Source organism: Haematobia irritans, chromosome 4, assembly GCF_050003625.1.
Source record: "Haematobia irritans isolate KBUSLIRL chromosome 4, ASM5000362v1, whole genome shotgun sequence".
In the NCBI taxonomy this organism is placed as follows: Eukaryota; Metazoa; Arthropoda; class Insecta; order Diptera; family Muscidae; genus Haematobia; species Haematobia irritans.
The window spans coordinates 224,236,233-224,252,384 of NC_134400.1; positions in this window are offsets into that span (position 1 = coordinate 224,236,233).

A 16,152-nucleotide genomic window follows, 5' to 3' on the forward strand; every position below is an offset into this window, starting at 1 on the left:
AAAATGGTTTTCTTCCAGTTAAAAGAACATGCACCCTCAAAAAATCTGTAATATATACCCCTAACACATTTTGTTTCAAAAATATATATTTTCAGTATTAGTCCAAATAAAATATTGTTTGTATTGTTCAAACATATGTTCCATCTTAGGCATACACTGAGAGAAAAAAATTTTAATAAAATTTTCTCTGTCGCCAATTGGTTACTTCCATTCTTTTATTGTGTGGTCACAACCTAAAATGTTTTGATCTTTATGAAAAGACTTTTTTCGTCGTCGAAAACTTTATTTATTTAAGCATACAATTTTTTTGTTCAGTATAATATTTAACAGAATTTTAATGGGAAATTTTTTCAGCATTATCAGCACATCAATTAAACTCCAATCAATCTTAAGTCTACAGACTTCGACCAACATCATTTCTACATTTCCCTATCCAGAGACAATATCTGGAATTTATTTATTTTTTTTCAAAAATTCAATAATTGCACAACATTAAAATGCTCCGCCACTATTCGCAAAGTGCCATAACAAAAACTTTAATTGCTTTACATGTCGCCCCTGCATTGCTCAGAACACAAACAAACGAGCACTTGACCACCCCAGTCAGTGTGACCTATAGTGATTCTCCAGATATTTTGTGTCGTCGCTCTGACGGCGATTATTATTACTTAATGGCAATAACAGTTTTTTGTATTTAATTAATGTAATGATTATTAAACGAACCACTTAAATCTAAAAAAAACTTAAATTTAATGCTTGGCCATTAATAAATGCTTAATTATATAGAGATTTAATTTGAGCTCTGTTCATTTCATTTACCTGTTTAAAGTATTACCATTGGGGTACCTACTCCAATGTGTATTGCCCACTATCGTTTAGGAATTAAAATTGTGATTGTTGACATGCCAGTGTCCAGGAAATCACTTGAAGCATCTTCAAATTATTACATCAATAAATATATCTAAGCAAAAAAGTAATACAATATGTTAAATTACAGTGGAAAGCACAGATTTTAAATGTGATGTCAGTTGGAATAAAAACCATATCTTGTAGAAATTTGAGTTATATGATTTTTCATATAACTAGATCTGAAAAATGGTTATATCTGACTTTTTTTGATTCTAAACAAATGTCTTTAAAATCAAATAAAATGTATTAGAGATAATCGTTGCAAGGCTTGTCAAAGATGACTGTAAGTAGACTACTTTGTAACAAAGGTGAATATTATTTGTTTAAAATTTCGTTCCGGAGGAAAGTATTTCCTGTCACATCACATCGGTTCAAATCCAATGTCTCATTTTTGAGACTAAATTGTATCACATCTGATCCCCAATTTTTAGTCGGGAATGTAAAATAAGATAGGTGTTAGAACTGAAATCTGTAAAGGACTTTAAATACTTATACAACTTTTTCTATATGTTTCGATACCAAAAATTAATTTATTCATTATTTCGTGTATATATGTTAGCATATTAAAAAATGTATCCAACAAAAAAAAAATCGTAAATATACAGAAATTGTTCGTTATTATAATTAACACTCCCAAACGTTTCCTTTCAAAAAACAAATACCATTAGCTTAATTTTATTAGAAATTTCTTTGTGTGTAGGAGAATCAAAATTTTCGTATGTTCTACTACATCGAAAAAAAAGTAAACTGTTTTATAGGAAGAATGAGCTAACTAGTGTGAAAAGTGAACTAAATTATACTCCACATTTTGAGATATCCACAAAGCGTCGTTTAAACCAGGAAAATTTAATGGCCTAGTGTACTTTTTAATCCTGACCATTTTAACCATTCAGTAGTTCATTCTTATTATATTTGGGAATCATTGCTGCAGTTCATATTGAAATTATGTGTACGGTCATTGAACTTTATACCCATGTTTAGTTCATAAAATGTTTGAGACATACTTAAAAACAAGCAAGGAAAGTCTAAAGTCGGGCGGGGCCGACTATATTATACCCTGCACCACTTTGTAGATCTAAATTTTCGATACCATATCACATCCGTCAAATGTGTTGGGTGCTAATTATAAAGGTTTGTCCCAAATACATACATTTTAATATCACTCGATTTGGACAGAATTTGATAGACTTCTACAAAATCTATAGACTCAAAATTTAAGTCGGCTAATGCACTAGGGTGGAACACCATGTTAGTAAAAAATTTGGGAAACATTTAAATCTGAAGCAATTTTAAGGAAACTTTGCAACAGTTTATTTATGATTTATCGCTCGATATATATGTATTAGAAGTTTAGGAAAATTAGAGTCATTTTTACAACTTTTCGACTAAGCAGTGGCATTTTACAAGGAAAATGTTGGTATTTTGAACATTTTTGTCGAAATCAGAAAAACATATATATGGGAGCTATATCTAAATCTGAACCGATTTCAACCAAATTTGGCACGCATAGCTACAATGCTAATTCTACTCCCTGTGCAAAATTTCAACCAAATCGGAATTACAAATTGGCCTCTGTGGTCATATGAGTGTAAATCGGGCGAAAGCCCGATTTACACTCATATGATATATCTAAATCTGAACCGATTTCAAGCAAATGTGACACACTTGACTTCACTACTATTTGTACTCCTAGTGCAAAATTTCAACCAAATTGTGGTAAAACTCTGGCTTCTGGGACCGTATTAGTCCATATCGGGCGAAAGATATATATGGGAGCTATATCTAAATCTGAACCGATCTCAATAAAATTTGGCACACTTGACTATAGTACTAATCGTTCTTCTTGTACAAAAATTTAAGCAAATTAGCGTAAAACTCTGGCTTTTGGGGCCATATAAGTCCATATCGAGCGAAATATATATATGGGAGCTATATCTAAATCTGAACCGATTTCTTCCAAAATCAATAGGGTTCTATTCTGAGCCAAAACACATATTTGTGCCAAATTTGAAGTCGATTGGACTAAAACTGCGACCTAGACATTGATTACAAAAATGTGTTCACGGACAGACGCTCAGGGTGGGATCGACTCAGGATCCCACCCTGAGCATTTTTGTCAAAGACACCATGTGTCTATCTCGTCTCCTTCTGGGTGTTGCAAACATATGCACTAACTTATAATACCCTGTTCCGCAGTGTGGCGCAGGGTATAACAATAAAATTTCATTGAGAATTTCGCAACAAATAACTACAAGCATATAATTATACCCTTCACCACTACTGTGGTACATGGTATAATAAGTTTGTGCATTTGTATGTAACGCCAAGAAATAATTGTCATAGACCCATATTTTAGTATACCGATCGGCTTAGAATTAAATTCTGAGTCGATTTAGCGATGTCCGTCTGTCTGTCTGTCTGCCTGCCTGTCTGTGTGTCTGTCTGTCCGTCTGTCTGTATATGTAATTTTGTGCACAAAGTACAGCTCGCAGTTTAAGTCCGATCGTCCTCAAATTTGGCATAGGGCCGTTTCTTGGGACAGAGACAATCGCTATTGGTTTTGGAAAAAATCGGTTCAGATTTAGATATAGCTGCCATATATATTTATCCCCGATTTGGTCATAGTTCGCGTGTTTATCAATCGATTTTCTTAAAATACCATACATCCAAATATTTTATGAATCTCGAAAATCTTGCAAAATATCAGCCAAATCGGTTCAGATTTAGATATAGCTCCCATATATATCTTTCGTCCGATTTAGACTCATATGACCACAGAAGCCAAAGTTTACAACCGATCTTCGATACTACCTCTGTGAAATTTTGCACAGAGGGTAGAATTGAAACTCTACCAATGCTTGGTAAATTTGATTGAAATCGGTTCAAATTTAGATATAGCTCCCATATATATCTTTCGTCCGATTTGAACTTATATGGTCACAAAAGCCAGAGTTTTGCCGTGATTTGCTTCAAATTTTGCACAAGGGGTACGTTTAATAGTATCGTTAAGTGCGTCAAATTTTGTTAAAATCGGTTCAGATTTAAATATAGCTCACATATATATCTTTCGACCGATTTGGACTTATATGGTCTCAAAAGCCAGAGTTTTGCACTGACTTACTTCAAATTTTGCACAAGCGGTACTTTTAACGATACTATTGTATGTGCCAAATATGGTCAAAATCGATTCAAATTTAGATATAGCTCCCATATATATCTTTCGTCCGATTTGATCTTATATGGCCACAAAAGCCAGAGTTTTGCCGCGATTTGCTTCAAATTTTGCACAAGGGGTACGTTTAATAGTATCGTTAAGTGTGTCAAATTTGGTTGAAATCGGTTCAGATTTAGATATAGCTCACATATATATCTTTCGCCCGATTTGGACTTACATGGTCTCAAAAGCCAGAGTTTTACACTGACTTACTTCAAATTTTGCACAAGCGGTACTTTTAACGATACTATTGTATGTGCCAAATATGGTCAAAATAGATTCAGATTTAGATATAGCTCTCATATATATCTTTCGTCCGATTTGAACTTATATGGCCTCAAAATCCAGGGTTTTGCCGTGATTTGCTTCAAATTTCGCACAAGGAGTACGTTTAGTAGTATCGGTAATTATGCCAAATTTGGTTGAAATCGGTTCAGATTTAGATATGGCTTCCATATATATCTTCCGTCCTATTTGCACTCATATGACCAGGGGGGCCAAAGTTATACTCCCATTTTCGTGAAATTTCGCATAGATAGCAGAATTATTATTCTAACTATACATGTCAAATTTAGTCAAAATCGGTTCAGATTACATATAGCTCCCATATATACGGACACCAGAGTTGGGGAAATATGGTAAACTGTTACACATTTTAGGACCATTTTCAATGTTTCCTCCAATTAACAGGATAGCGTTAGTCTATTTAAATTTTAACCCTTTCACTACCGATGTCCACTTAGAAGCACATTAAAAAAAGACACCAAATTCTATTTTTCCCCTTAGTTTCGATTTATTAATCGATGTTATTTTAAAGTAGAGGCTTTAATCTAAATAAGCTATAAATATTTTCCATATTGGTGAGGTCTAAAATGCATTTTTATAAACTTCTTTAACAATAAACGAAAAATACAAAAAATTTGAGTCAATTTTTGTAGAAGTAAAAAAATTATCTCCTTTATATAGCTTCCAGCAAATGTGAAGTAGTTGAGATGGTAACACAAATGTTGGCCTACATAGGGGTGAAGGGTATAATATAGTCGGCTTGTTTTTTGCAATAAAAATAAGTTAAGTTAGTTCACTCCAGAATTTTTTTTTTCTGTGTAGGCCTTTAAAATTAGTTTCATATAGAAATTCGATTCAAACATGCCTCAATCACAGGCAGAATGTAAAAAATATGGAGAAAAACAGAGCGGGTACCAAGTTTTCATCCGATCTTTGAAACGGTAATTTTCAGAATGTACTGGTGGGGCTTAGTGCACCCAAGAAGGCTAAGGCTTTCACGTAAATTAAACAGGTATTCTATATACTATTTGAAAAAAATAAAACAATCTCACTATTGGAATTCTTGGAATTCTTAGACCCATTCAATGCCGAATTGAAGAAAAACGGCACCAATTGGTTAACAATTTATTCAGTTTACCACCAGTAACAAAAACACGAATTTTGCATCAAAGTTCAAAGGTATCTGATTGTTATCGATAATTGTATATATCCAGGGTCAACGTTACCTCAGGTGTTCTGCATACATTGTCACAGTGAAATTCTACTTCCCCAATTGGGTGTCGATTCATTATTGATTGTGATAATTAGACATAAATGGCTAATTATTTTTTACTAGGTAGGAAATTGTAGCAACTCCAAGCTTTAAACCAATTGATGATTGAACGCCACTTATTATAGACATATAGCACTAGGGCGATAACAGGAAATGTGTGTAATACAATTGGAAGTAAAGTATATTTTTCATTGAGACATCAAGAGAAAATAGACAACGTTCCACTTACTTGAAATTGTTATGGGATAGAGAATATCCATGTGAACAAATATGGTACATCTGGTTTTAGTATTTGGATGGGGAAGGAAGGCTACCTCTTGCATGATTTCATTCTACGAAATCTACAAACTAATTGAAATCGAAATAGATTGAAACCTTTAGTTAACGCAGATGTAGTTCATCGATATTTGGACTTAAGGATTTAAGTGCCTTACTTGGTTCAATAAGAATTTTATATTATCAGGACAACTGAGGAGAAATGTTGACTAGAGCTTTGTACGCGAGGTTTGTTTTTAGACTTATAGAAATACAGATCAAAAATGATACTGAAATGGTGGCGATAAATTTGAAAATATGTAGAAAAATGGATAGAAACACAAAACATTGGCAAACCGGTGAAAGTGGACGGAGACGAATCCACAACTTATGATCGTATAGCAGTACCTCCTATTATTCGATTTACAATCATTAATCGAATAACCGTTGGCAAAATTGACGTTGGCATGAAATTCTATCGTTGAAGAATTGCATTAATATTACGAATCATTAATTTCTACCTCTAGATATTTATATGAAGACTTCCAAATTGATTAGCTACTTAAATCTTTTTAACACTACAAGTGCAAAAGTTGTGTAGTCTCTTCCGATTCACGTATAATTTCCTTATTTCATTCCAGACTCCAATAGCTATTGTCAAGCAATTCAAATACAATATGAACTTCATTGGCCAATAAGTTGTCAACAAATGGACCAAGAAGGGACAAAACATGGCTTTAAATAAACAGGCATAATAAACCATTTGCAAAATAAGACAAACCGCAGGAATAAAAAACCAAGCCAAAAAAAGAGTAGGAACTGCCGCGACAACGCCACCACCACTTATAATTGGCATAAAAAAGCAACCACAATGTCATGTGGTTACCAAATTGGTTGCTGTGGTTTGGCTTCATACGACAAGGCTCTATGGACCGGCATGCTATATGGTCTGGTTAAGCAGTTTAGCAGCATTTATTGTCTACTCTCTTCCTTGCGTTACAACGATACTGGGTTGGGTCTTTCACATGTAAAGATTTTTATTAGAAAACGCAACAAAACCAAATCTTTAAGAGCCGGACGACTGGAAAACGGCCCAAAACCAGGAGTTTATTTTTTGCGATAACAAATATTTATATAGAATAGTTCTTAGAGGTCTTTAAATTTAGTTAATGTACAATGATTTTTCATTCCTTCTAGACAGGATCCATTACAGCATAAGTTTTGCAATTTATAAGGCAGGCATTTTCAGGAAAAAAAACAGAGCGATCCTATGACAAAAACGACCATTATTTTAACTAAGATGTATTTATCTGAATATAGTTACGAGAAATGAAAAAATACTTTCCACCTGAACGATTTATTTTAGAAAAAAGAAATTCCGCTTTCTTATGATTTTCTTTGTTTTTGACAAATCAACCCCAATTTATTATGAGTGATTCATCTTTTTTTTTTATTTTCTTAAAAAAAATGTTTAGTGCCAAAAGAAAACTCAATCAATTTGGCAGGAATACTTCTCGTATGTAATTTCCTTAGGAAATTCCTCAATCTTTCATGTCCAATAAGCTCGTACTAAAAACTCTACTTTCAGTAGAAAACTTAATTTCGACGGTTTTACAAAATTTGCTATACTTAAAAACTCAAAATCTTCGAAGTGTTTGAAATTTACAGAGAATGACCAAGCAGCAAATATTTTTGATTGAATTTGAACATAAAGGGAAATTATCTATGTTCTTACATTTTCAAGTGTACGTATCGAACTTTTATTCGAAATTTGCAGGACACCTACAAAGAGAGCTTGATGTGATCAGAGCGCACTTGATTTTCTCGCGAGTTTGTGTGTAATATTTTTTTCTGATTTGTTTAAAAAATTCATAGAACCAATGAACTTTTGAATATTTTTTCAACTTTTATAAAAATTTTAGTGAATGTTCAGTGAAAATGTCTGCCTGTATAAATGATATGATTTGTATTATATATTCATCGTCGTCGTCCTTGGTGTGTTAATAAGGTTTCCCATTTAGCTAGAAAGGATACCTTCCTTCTGTTCAACCCCTAATAACCTCTTTTTGATTAAACCAATCCAGCAGAAACCAAAACCAAAATTAAAATTTCAAAGTATAGAATGGAGATATGGATTTTCTTGCTTTCTTGCAAAACTTGGAAGAAATGGTCCAAAGCATCAAGACTTCTTACTGTAAAATAACATAGTATTGTAAAATAACATATTGGTGCAATGGTTAGCATGCCCGCCCACAAGGTCGCGGGTTCGATTCTTGCTTCGACCAAGCCCCAAAAAGATTTTCAACGGTGGTATTGAAAAATAATCGTGAACATTTTTGATTTGCATCCATGAAACACGAACTTAGAACCAGCCGTGATGTGAAATTGGATAATTATCTGGAACAAGGCACCTTGTTCTTAAATTACCTTTATCTGTTCCATTTCTACATAACTGCACCGATTTGAAAATGAGAAATTTTTAAATGTAGATGAATAAAGTAAGCTTAATCTCGCCCTATTCATTGTGACTAATTGCATCTATTACTATTTCTGAAGAAAAAACTTTATGTTACATATATTTATACCCTTCACCACTACTGTGGTACAGGGTATAATAAGTTTGTGCATTTGTATGTAACGCCAAGAAGGAAAAGTCTGAGACCCATGGTTTAGTATACCGATCGTCTTAGAATTAAATTCTGAGTCGATTTAGCGATGTCCGTCTGTCTGTCTGTCTGTCCGTCCGTCTGTCTGTTGATGTATTTTTGTGTGCAAAGTACAGCTCGCAGTTTTAGTCCGATTGTCCTAAAATTTGGTATAGGGTCCTGTTTCGGCTCAAAGACGATCCCTATTGATTTTGGAAAAAATCGGTTCAGATTTAGATATAGCTGCCATATATATTTTTCACCGATCTGGTCATAATTGGCGTGTATATCAACCGATCTTCCTCAAATTCCGTACATCCGAATATTTTCTGAGTCTCGAAAAACGTGCAAAATATCAGCCAAATCGGTTCAGATTTAGATATAGCTCCCATATATAGCTTTCGCCCGATTCACACTCATTTGCCCACAGAGGCCAAGTTTTTGCTCCGATCCGAGTTGAAATTTTGCACAGGGAGTATAATTAGCATTGTAGCTATGTGTGTCAAAGTTGGTTGACATCGGTTCAGATTTAGATATATCTCCCATATATAGCTTTCCCCGATTTACACACATATGACCACAGAGGCCAATTTTTAACTCCGATTTAGTTGAAATTTTGCACAGGGAGTAGGAAAGACTTTAGACTTTCCTTACTTGTTTTTTTTACTAAAATTGTGTTCCACCCTAGTGCATTAGCCATCTTAAATGTTGGGTCTATAGATTTTGTAGAAGTCTATCAAATTCTGTCCAAATCGAGTGATATTTAAATGTATGTATTTGGGACAAACCTTTATATATAGCCCCCAACACATTTGACGGATGTGATGTGGTATCGAAAATTTAGATCTACAAAGTGGTGCAGGGTATAATAAAGTCAGCCCCGCCCGACTTTAGACTTTCCTTAATTGTTTCTCTGATCATATTTTTTTTATTTTCGCAAAGAAACCTAAATTGAAAATCATAATTTGTTTTAGGAAAATTGAAAACTCAGTTGATTCACCTTTACTGCAGTACTAATGTATCTTGATCCTCTCGTTAGGTTTGGCATTTTTTCATTCTTGATGCCTTGTCCACTAGCGCCTTGTGCAGAGAAGCAATAAGGCAATCGAGAGGTTATGATTGGGTGCCACCTATTTGTTCTGGTGGTTTGGCGAGACTGACAATCACTGCAATGTTTTTTGCATTTTTGTTCGGATGTTTTGTTGCTCGTTAAATAGTCCTTGATCGTCCGTCTGGCTGTCTCCCTGACTTTGATTTATGCCACTTCTTTCTCTATTTCAAAATTTGAGATATATGATTGTTATTTTCTTCTTTTACTCAAATTTGTGTGGGTTATGTCAGGAGGACCATGGGAATACGTAGGAAGTATGGCAATTTGGTATTAAATAGGATATGCAAAGTTTTAGAAATTCACATTAAAGGCACAATTTGATGAAAGATTTCTGGCCCAGAATTTTACACAAAATCTATCACAAAGACTTTTATAAGTTAAGCCAAAATTATCCATATATTTACCTGGGCTAGTTAACCACCACGCGTATTCCAAACTCACATCCTTTATTCGCCATAATAAACACTTAAATATTGCGCGTGCGCACCCAGGTGATGGATGACATGCGTCTGTCTGGGTTGGCGTTCGAGACAACAGAAAAAAATAACAAAAGCACCACGCACTTTTTGCAAAGTAATTTTACATTTCAGTTGAGTTCTTCTACTGCGTCTACATCTGATTTTGGAGTTTGTTTCTTGAGCAAAATTTGATTGTTGGCGGGAGTGTGCGAGTGGGTGTCACCAGTCTTTTATTCTTTTTTTTTTTTTACTTTTCACCCAAATCTCTTCAGATCTGTCCACGAAAAACTGTAAAGCCTTTCGTTAAAGATTTGTTCCAAAATTGGTTCTGTGACGTTTGATTAACTCATAAAGAGAATTTTTGTAATATAAAAACAAATGCAGAAAGAACTAAACACTGACGAAACCGCTTGTTTGATACCCTATGTAAACCAATCCAAGTGAATTGCTGGCCCATTTGAGGGGTTTATGACAAAAATAAAAAATAAACTCTCTTAGTTTTAGGCCAACTGTCTGGATGACACATCTGTATGAAAGTTACAGATTAGTCGTAAATGGCCATATAAGTACACAGAAAAAAATAAACTATGTTATGGAAAAAATGCGAAAATTTAACTGAATTGTATTCAAAATTTTGAGATTAATTAAATTAACGAAAAATTTCTAACACTTCTGGTTTTCTTAACTATGTACCACCACGGGGGGCCACCGTGGTGCAATGATTAGCATGCCCGCTTTGCACACACAAGGTGGTGGGTGCGATTCCTGCTTCGACCGAACACCAAAAAGTTCTTCAGCGGTGGATTATCCCACCTCAGTAATGCTGGTGACATTTCTGAGGGTTTGAAAGCTTCTCTAAGTGGTTTCACTGCAATGTGGAAAGCCGTTCGGACGCGTCTATAAAAAGGAGGTCCCTTGTCATTGAGCTTAACATGGAATCGGGCAGCACTCAGTGATAAGAGAGAAGTTCATCACTGTGGTAACTGTGTGTCTGCCACCTAACCTAACCTACCATTTACGAAATGTAACCTTCTCGAAAAGCAAAATTGAACTAATAGTAAAGAAAATAAAGATCATTACCATTAATTTAAGCATCAGTTTTTACAACTGCCTTCTTTCTGTGTAGTTAGCCTATAAAAAATAAAAAAACACTCTGTGGTACGCCAGCTTCAGGGTAATGTTAAAAAAACTGACTTGCTGAAATATATATGCTGAAATATCGACTTGCATTAAGAGGTGAGGCGATGCACTTCGACTACCATTTTAATTCTTCGAATCGGGATTTCATTCGATTCCAACCTCACATATTCAGCAGTGAAACGGAGCCTCCATCGATCTTTATAAATTACAAGAATGCTTAGGTATGGAATTTGCCACCTGATTCATAACTCAGGCCACATCCATATCAAGATAAGATATCCATAAATATATCGCGATTTGCTAGTTTTGAAACAAGCACAATAAAAACCAAAAACACCATTAACAAACATCCAATGCAGCAATGTATTCACACCAGATAATATTATGGCATAAATGGTGCTGATGCCTCATTTGCATCACGAGAATACCGAAATATTTCTCCTTTCGAAACAATAATCGCGGCATGTAGAACATGCCGTATGGACACCTCAAACAAACAACCAGGCAGTTAGATAGACAGCCAGGCAGACAAATGAATACAGCACATATTTGCTAATTTGAACAATTAAAAAATTTCCATATCAATGTATTCCGAGAGTATGATGATGGGATGTCACTGCTGCCCCCACAAACACACACACACACAGCCACTAGCATTCACAGACATATCAACATTAAATATTAATTTCTTTTGTGAAATATTTTTTTTTTTATTTTTCAGTTGTGTGTTTTTTTTATTATTTAAATTATTTCAAACTAACTGACCTAAGACAACAAAACACCTGAAAGAGCGTACACTCAATCCACAAAGAGCCCCAGACATGGCTAGCCAGGCTGGCAACACTTCATTACTCCTCGATTAATTTTAGTAGAATTTTAACAGATATTCATCAAATATATTTAAATATTTCTCCCATTTTTAAGGGTAGAGATTCCCAAACGGATGTTAGCGAATCCAAAAGTGAAGATATTCTTAAAAGGCAAAAGTTAGTCGGGCCTGGCAATATTTTTCACCCGCAGAGAGTATTATAAGACCAAAATTTATTTTCAATTAAAAAGTTGATTGAAATTCAAATCTTTACCAATCAAATCTGTATTAACTGTAACTTTAATCGAATTAAAATATTAATTGACCCAGCTAAAATTTTAATTAAAAACATAAAAATATAATACAAAACAAGTAAGGAAAGTTTAAAGTCGGGCGGGGCCGACTATATTATACCCTGCACCACCTTGTAGATCTAAATTTTCGATACCATATCACATCCGTCAAATGTGTTGGGGGCTATATATAAAGGTTTGTCCCAAATACATACATATAAATATCACTCGATTTGGACAGAATTTGATATACTTCTACAAAATCTACAGACTCAAAATTTTAGTTGGCTAATGCACTAGGGTGGAACACAATGTTAGTAAAAAAAAATATGGGAAACATTTAAATCGGAAGCAATTTTAAGGAAACTTCGCAAAAGTTTATTTATGATTTATCGCTCGATATATATGTATTAGAAGTTTAGGAAAATTAGAGTCATTTTTACAACTTTTCGACTAAGTAGTGGCGATTTAACAAGGAAAATGTTGGTATTTTGACCATTTTTGTCGAAATCAGAAAAGCATATATATGGGAGCTATATCTAAATCTGAACCGATGTCATTCAAATTTGGCACACATGACTATATTACTAATTGTACTCCTAGTGCAATATTTCAACCAAATTGGGCCAAAACTCTGGCTTCTGGTGCCATATAAGTCCATATCGGGCGAAAAATATATATGGAAGCTATATCTAAATCTGAACCGATTTCAATCAAATTTGGCACACATGACTACACTACCAATTGTACTCCATTTGCAAAATTTCAAGCTAATCGGGATAAAACTCTGGCTTCTGGGGCCATATAAGTCCATATCGGGCGAAAAATATATATGGAAGCTATATCTAAATCTGAATCGATTTCAACCAAATTCGGCACGCATAGCTACAATACTCAATCTACTCCCTGTGCAAAATTTCAACCAAATTGGGCCAAAACTCTGGCTTCTGGTGCCATTAAGTCCATATCGGGCGAAAAATATATATGGGAGCTATATCTAAATCTGAACCGATTTCAATCAAATTTTGCACACTTGACTATACTACTAATTGTACTCCTAGTGCAAAATTTCAACCAAATTGGGGTAAAAATCTGGCTTCTGGGGCCATATCGGGCGAAAGATATATATGGGAGCTATATCTAAATCTGAACTGATTTCAATCAAATTTTGCACACTTGGCTATACGACTAAGTGTTATGTTTGTACAAAATTTCAAGCAATCGGTATAAAACTCTAGCTGCTGGGTCCATATTAGTGCATATCGGGCGAAAGATATATATGGGAGCTATATCTAAATCTGAACCGATTTCTTCCAAAATTAATAGGGCTCTATTCTGACCCAAATTAGGAGCATGTGCCAAAGTTGAACTTTGATAGACTTTGATAACAAAAATGTGTTCACAGACAGATGGACGGACGGACATGGTTATATCGACTCAGGGACCCACCCTGAGCATTATTGCCAAAGACACCATGTGTCTATCTCGTCTCCTTCTGGGTGTTACAAACATATGCACTAACTTATAATACCCTGTTCCATAGTGTGGTGCAGGGTATAAAAAGATCCACCTATTACAGGTGGATCTTTTTCATTCGAAAATATAAATTCATTCGAAAATATAAACATTTATACAATTACATCTAAAGTTAAAATAATTATAAATAAATTAATAATAATACAATAAATACTAGATTACTTGAAGTCTGCTTTGCTATCACAATCAATTTAAAATTTATGTTAATTTTTATGTAAAAATGTAATTCAAAGTTTCTAAGAAATCAATATCAAGTATATTTTCCAATTAATTCTGTGATTGATGCTATAAAGTTACTTAGTAGACCTATAGCTCTCGCTTACTTAACTCTATAATAATTTCCTCTAAAACATATGAATATGCGTTTAAAATCCCCATCCAACTAATATTATGATGGGAATCCCTGATTAAAAAAATATTTGAATAAAACATTACTGATTTTGCTGCTACACATCCATTAATGTAGAGATATTAATCGATATGAATAAACAAAACAGTAAACAATTATTAAACAAAAATATATACACAAATAAAAAAAAATAAAAAAATAATAAAATATGCACTCACGGCTTAAATACGCTTAAGAAGTTCATTAATTTGTCTGTCCGGTCATTTGTCTTACGATCGCTCTGTTTGTTTAATTATATGAGACAACAACAACAATACAAATCAAAAATATACATAATGTATTTATTAAAATATTAAAAATATATACACAATAAAAAGCAAACGTAAACAAATCCACAACTGTCAAACATATCATTTGTCATTCATCACGTTTTTCGGAAGTTTTGAGTTGGAAGTTCCCTCCCCCTTGTTAAAATCTAAATCAAGTTGTCGGCCGACTTATCTTGAGCAATCGCTAGAGGAGCCCCCTTTCAATCCATAATCACTTTCATCGTATATTAAAAACTCAAAACAAAAACGCTCAATAATTATTCACTTGTACTCAGCTAACTGGTGCTGCTTTCAAAACAAACAAAAAATACATAAATATGTACATATATTTAAAATAATTAACTTTATTAAAATAATTCCTCAACAAATGAGTTGGAGAAACAAAAACAAACTAAACAAATCATCATAGTAGGTTTACATAATTTTTTCATTAATTCCCAATTAAGAGTTTGAGAAAAAATAAGAGTAGTGATTCAGCTTAAAGAAATGAGAATACATATCGGACTTTGCTATGTTATTTACCTTGTTGCATTATAAATTAAATTTTAATTAGATTTTGTATTAGAACAGAGCCAACTATAAAATATAAATAAATTATTTGTCACACGAATGAAGAATGGGCTAATTTCTTTTAGTAGTGGTGATAGCATATGTATGAGCTCTCCATCACATCTCATCAGTGAGAATCTCAACAGTATTGCCAGGTTGAATTTTCGTAAAGTGAAGTTTCTTTTAGCTCTTGATTATTTATATATAGCATTCAAGGTGGATTTTTGATTCCTTTTAGAGGAGGAATCTTAAATGTATTATTTCTTCTGACTTAAAGCCTTCATATGATTTGAAATCTAAATTCAGTGCACAAGGAGGATTAGGATGGTTAAAAAACACCTTCTATAGCCTCAAGAAGTTGAATGGGGAGACCGGTGTGTATGGAGGCTATATCAAACCCATACTGATATAAACCAAATTTGACATATCTCTTTATGGACCTAAAATATCCCCAGATTTCCAATTTCGGGCAAATCGAAGAAAATTTGCGCAAGAATTAAAAGCATGGGCTGATATGTGCCATATACACATATTTGAGGCCTTAGCACACCTCAAGATTTCAAATTTCAGACAAATTGAATACAAATTATGGTGTCTAGAAGCCCAAGAAGTCAAATATATATAATATAGTCCACATGTACATCGATGTCCAGGGTGTATACGGGGGCTATGGCAAAACAAACCAAATTTGTGGGATAAAATAACTCCAGATTTCTAAACTCAAGCAGTTAGGTTAAAGCCCAAGAAATCAAATTGGAAGATCAACCTATATGGGGGCTTTGCCAAAACATGGACCCACACACCATATTCAACATACACAGAAAAAAATTCCCGTAGTTAAACTAACGCTAAATTTAACTTATTTTTATTGGGAAAAAAATTATTTGCTAGCAGTTAAATTTTTTTATTTTTTTTTTTTTTTTGAAATTTTCTACAGCTTAATGAAATCTTACTTTTTTTAATTATGTCTCAAAATTTTATGAACTGAACGTGGGTAT